The 6,000-nt window shown below is 33.3% G+C and overlaps 1 long non-coding RNA gene across 1 annotated transcript; it reads right to left on the bottom strand.

Moving 5' to 3' along the window:
• Positions 1 to 3,923: 3,923 nt before the first annotated feature.
• On the bottom strand, positions 3,924 to 5,867 carry LOC148210880 (uncharacterized). The gene is made up of 3 exons (XR_015791908.1): positions 5,657 to 5,867; positions 5,482 to 5,565; positions 3,924 to 4,116 (listed from the first exon to the last, which is right to left on the bottom strand). It is a non-coding gene; the product is annotated as an uncharacterized LOC148210880 (long non-coding RNA).
• Positions 5,868 to 6,000: the final 133 nt, after the last annotated feature.

Here is a 6,000-nt window from a genome sequence, read left to right as displayed (position 1 = left end):
TAAATATAAAAACTTCTCACTTAAGAAATAACTTAACTTTAACATATATGTGTTTTTAACACATATAAAGTTACAAATGTGTAATTTTGTAACTGGTAATAAACATATTCAGAATGTGTAACTTTCACTTTCTTTCACATCTTAAAAACCAACAGAAGATAGGTGGCTATTGTTGTAGCATATAGAGAGAGTTTTGTAGAGTGTTTTGTGAGCCCCATTGTATTATCCCAAATATAGTAGAAGTGGACATAGCCCGTGATTGGGTGAACAGTATAAATCTCATGTCGTTTATGTGCTTTCTTTTATTCTTTATTGCGTAGTTTATTGGGATTCGCTGAATAATTATGGAAGGGGAAAGAGTTTGTAGTTAGCTATTTGTTGTGCGCATTGTAGCACACGTAAATTTTTCCAACAAGTGGTATCAGAGCGTTAGGTTCAAGGTCATGGAATTCGGTGAGAGGTCCAGTTTTGAAGGGATAAAGAGATTCAATGAACAGAACTTTGGGTTTTGGAAGATGTAGATGAAAGATTACTTGACCTGCAAGAAGATGCACAAAACCTTGAAGGAACGATAGGCTGGGATGACAAAGAAGGAATGGGTAGAAATTGATGAAATGCAATTGCTACAATTAGGCTGTGTCTATCGATGAACATGGCGAGTTTCATGGCGAGTGAGAAAACGACAATAGGTATGTGGAGGCACTAGAGAATAGATATTAAGACTCTCTGCCAATAACAAGGTATATCTCGTCAGGAGATATTTCAACATTCAAATGGACGAGAAGGCACTGATCAACTCCCACATAAATGAGGTCACTAATCTAATCAATCAGTTGGCGTCGGTGAATATCACGTTTTGTGATGAGGTGAATGCTATAGCCTTGCTGATTTCTTTGTCGGATAGTTAGGAAATGATGAAGACAGCGGTGCCGAATTCATTAGGAGACAAGAGTTTGAAATTTTTTATGATCTGCAATACAGCAATTACTGAAGAGGTCTACAGGAAAGGAAGTGGAAAGAATTTTGCATCTGAGTCAGGTTTAGAGAATTTTATGGAATCAACTTTGGTAGTTTAGAGCAAAGGCAAAAGAAAGATGAAATATGGAAATAGACAGTAGAGACATGCTAGAAGAGTCCGAGCAGCGTGGTTGAATATTTTTACTACCATAAAAAGGGTCACTTCAAGAAACATTGTAGGAAGCTCAAGGAGGATCAGGAAAAAGAAACACAAACAAACTTGGTGTTAGATGATATGTTTAGAGTGACACCGATACATACAGACAAGTCACTAGAGTGGGTAGCGTACAATGGAACCTCGGTGTATATATCTTAAGATAGAAGTTGGTTCACGTCCTTCATTGTAGGGAATAATACGCGGTAAGGATGGAAAATGGGAGACTCTCCAAGATCAGAGGAATTGGGGATGTTCGTTTGAAGACTGACAGTGGAACCTAGTTAGTTCTGCATGACGTTGGTATATACCCAGTTTCAAAATGAATTTGATACCTGCAAGGAAGCTAGATGACAAAGGCTACAGAATTGAGTTTGCAGAGAACGTGTGGAAACTCATAAGAGGATCTAAGGTAGTGGTTTTAGGCCACAAAGAAGCTTCTGTGTATGTATCGAGGTTTAGCGTTGCTAGGGGATTAGAGAGACAGATTATACACAGAATTGTAGATGGTTCATGAGGAGAAATGATAGAACCAGCAGCAATAACAATCAAGACAAGTGAGGAGAATCTACCATGAGTCCAAGTTTAAGAGTTGGGAAGTAGAGAAAAGAAAAATAAGAATAACTCAGTGAGTTGTTCAATAGACTGTCAGATTATAAACCCAATTGTCAGACGAATTAGCGAGCTGATGAAGTCGAATAAGTGAAAAAGTGCATCAAGGGGAAAGACTATAGTTGGCACTAAGGTCGAGGGTGAGGTTTCTAGCATGGCGACAAACTTGGTTGAGTTGACTAAGTCATCATGAAGAAGCTTTCCTTTAGGAGTCGTTGGGCGTGATCGAATAAGAAAGCATCAGGGACCATTTAGTTTGAGTGGAAGCACGTGACTGTATCTCTTATGTCTAAGAGACAAGACCAAGTAGGATTGTCCAATCTCAGGGCAATCACAGATGAGGCCTTGGTTATCGCCAAGAAGAAAGTAAGAAAAGTTGTTGGTGTAGTGGGAATAGAGCCTTAGTTGGTGCAAAGAAGATGTTGACCAGTTACTATATATCTTACTAATGTACTCACGTTGAAAAGGATATAAAGTTGAGATGTAATCTTATGATCTTCATGTACTTGTATTTGTTGCATAGTTTACTGAATACACACTTCAATGCAACGTTTATGACAATTTTTTTATTTGCAATATCATTGTACCCAATATTCAATCTAAACTTAAAAATTTGATCCAATTTTCCTTTTACTATTTTTAGCTAAGACTACTTTTTCTTCGATGTAGATTTATTATTTTTAGCTAAGACTACTTTTTCTTCAATGTAGATTTGTTGTTGAGTATGCGAATCTAACCATTCCCACCATTTTGTAAAACCAGTAGGCACTTAGAATAACATATTTTGTTATTAGTTATGAATAGTAGGATTTGGGAAATGGTATTTTTTATGGTGTAAAACCTTGGATGTTACTTTTCTTTCGAAAACATACCCCTTTTAACTTGCTTGTCTTTGTTAATTAGAGTAGTTAATTTTACTTTAAAGGTTCTCTAGAGAAAGTAAACATTGGATTTTCAATAGAGGGACACCTGTGAAGATAAGAAAATATTGGTTATACTCTCAATGGTTTAAAAGTAGCTAAGCTCCCAAGTCTTGTGCAATGTCATTGCTATAGAGGTAATTGAATTAATTATGGTTAAGTTTGTTGACTTAATTTTGTTGTGTAAAAATATAATCCTTGAGATTATATTTTGTGCACAGGTTGGGAACTATTAGGATAGTAATGTAAGCGTGTAGTAGATTTATAAGAGCAATGGAAGTGGGTGATAGATTTAAAGTCACGGAAGTGATGAAAGCTTCATGTCTCTAGTTCGTTGGTTGGTATTTTGTTCAAGTGATGTGTGCTTTCATTAACTATAAAATATCATGCTACATATACATTACTATGTTATAGTTTTTTTTTTTTTTTTTTTGCGTAGTGATGTAATTTGCTCATATTCATTATTGAAAACCCTTCAATTATTCATTATGTTCTTCTTCCATGGCTTTTTGTGAGTTAGCTAATAATTATATAAAAATAAAATACAATTTTCATATTTATTTGTAGATTGAGAAAGAGGATATTGTTGGTTTGCTAGCGTGTAACCAACAATATTATTTTTTATTCAATTATTAAAAAAACAATGACGGACAATCGCATTAAAAGCATACATTTCATGACGCACATACGATGACGCGCATACAATGACGCACATACGATGATGGACAACGACCTTCATTAAAGACCGCTCGTCATTAAAATGAAACAATGACACTCGTAAAGATGTCGATGATTGCCCGTCATGGTTACCTTTTCATGATGGACATTGCCCGTCGTCCGTCATTGAAAAGAAACAATGACAATCGAATAGATGACGGTCACTTGACCGTCATCGTTTCCATTCAATCACGGGCAATGCCTATTATTAAAAGTCAAATTTTGTTGTAGTGCAAGAAAATTGACACTATTTTTATAGTGGGAGGCGAGATAGGTGTTTTGTCAGTAAACAGGAGATTGGTGGGATAAAATGGAGCCAAAATACATAAATCACTAAACCGTTTTTTCTTGTTGGTTAAGTTTGTGACCTTATATATGTAATGACCCCAAATTTTATATGTCATTAATAATATAATATTGAGATAATTACTCATAAAACATAATTTCATTAAAATAAAATAAGATAAAAACTTGTATTTTCATCTAAAAATGAAAACGATAACTTAATAAAACTTAACTTATAAATCTTTAGCAGCGGAAATCACAAAGTTATTATCCTTAAATAAAACAAGTAAAAATGTGGTATAGTCATAATTAAAAGTATAGATTATAAATAAAATTCAACTGTGTCTCATATCTCCTCCTCGTCAATGCCCAGGTCATCATCGACGTTATTCTCGTCAAATATGTAACTATCTGTAAAAAAATTGAAACAACATGGTATAAGTATAAAAAAAATTATACCCATTAAGTAGTTCCCATCATAAGGAACCTTTCATGCTAAAACACACACATCATGCTTATATGCATGCATATCTCAACCTAACATATAAACCAACGAATAACTTAACATACTCGTGCTTGCTAGCATAAACTTATATATCTAAATCCTTAATTTGGCGCCATGCTATACAGAAATACCCCATACCATACCGTCAATTCTGCATGTAATATTTATAGGGTAATTACCCCCCATAAATACCATTAACATGAACTAATTTGTTTCCTAGGGCCCAACCTTTAGCAGAAACCATACATGTCATATCATACATCTAGCTGCATAACATAACTGCTTAATTTGGGTATTTCATGCATAACATTAATCTTACCTAAATCCATGACACATAAGATTACTAACTTCACTACGAATGCAATGCATCACATATTATGTCATGTTTTACCTAAACATGATTTGCTATTAAACATACTTAAAATGACATGAGAAAGCCATAGAATTATAACATGTTTTGTAATACATAAAATTTAACCACCGTCACCATTCAATAACAAAATATATGTAAGCAATATGAATAACATAATTCAATAACAAAACAATGCAACACATAACATAATTCACTTACAATCAAACAATAATACAACAAAACATACAAGGTGGTAACTTATGATAGAATCCACTTACCTGAACTTCGCAAACTAAAAGAAATTCTTTAAAGCTTCCTAATAACAATTAACCCAACTAAAATTAGGACTCAATTACCTAAACTAAACTTTCTCCAATAAGTTCTCGTAACTAGATATGGTCACTATTCTTCTAGTAGAAATCCCTTAATAATTAACCTAGTCCATAATAATCATAAAATATATATATAAATTTGTGAAAAGTAATATTAAATCTTCATATTAGCCTCTGATTTATATACTATAATATCGATAAAAATAATTTACTGATTTTGCAAATTTACAAAAAAAAAATAGAGAAAACACGTAGCACTAGTTTTCACAATTTTAAACCGTAGGTAAAACTAATCATAAAAATTAATTTTAATGCATTCAAATACATTTTAGGTTAGTTTAAAGGTGCTGGTCATGGTCTCAAAAATTCAGAATTAACAATCCAAAATTTGATACTAAACAAGCTAAAACTATGAAAATAACATAAACCGTTAAAAACCGTTATGAAGCAATTTTATGAACATTTTTAGGACCTTTTAAATTCAGATTTTCAGATCTCAAATCAACAAAAATAAGGCGTAAACAGTACCTATTTTATCTTAATAATGAACCCTTAAAATAATTTACACAAGGAAGAATGATGCTTACCGTTGGTGCGTTTTCCTCTCTACCGTAAAGAATAAAAAGAGAAAATTTCCAGCAACTAAGAGAGCTTGAAATGATGATGGAAACCTTAGAAAATGGATATGAACATGCTTAGGTTCTATAAAAATTATTAGGAAAAATCTACTTACAAAACTAGACTAAAAGAAACCGTTCTTACCGAAAAGACAAAACCATAATGAACGATCCTTGAAGGGACTTGGAAAAGCAACCAAAACTCCTCTAAGGTGTGATTTAAAACATAGGATAGATGATTGAGAGGAAATTTTCAGATTTGTTTAGAAATGTTCTTGGAGGAAAATGAATGAAACAAACATAGATAACTTAAGGAGAATGACTTGGAAAATGAAACAAACATGAATCTTGGAAGATGGAACAAACTTCTTCTCTCTCCTCATGCATGGCCAATTACTTAATGGGATTGTTAGTGTTTTTTGGTCTTCCTAACTAACTTAATTACTACATGTGTCTCTTGGGTGGAAGGTGGGTTATATTGCCTAATCA

The sequence above is a fragment of the Momordica charantia genome (genome assembly GCF_013281855.1).
Source record: "Momordica charantia cultivar OHB3-1 chromosome 6 unlocalized genomic scaffold, Mcharantia_2.0 BLBB01000006.1, whole genome shotgun sequence".
NCBI lineage: Eukaryota > Viridiplantae > Streptophyta > Magnoliopsida > Cucurbitales > Cucurbitaceae > Momordica > Momordica charantia.
Note: the sequence above shows the minus strand (reverse complement) of the source record. Positions and strands in the feature narration are given on the sequence as shown.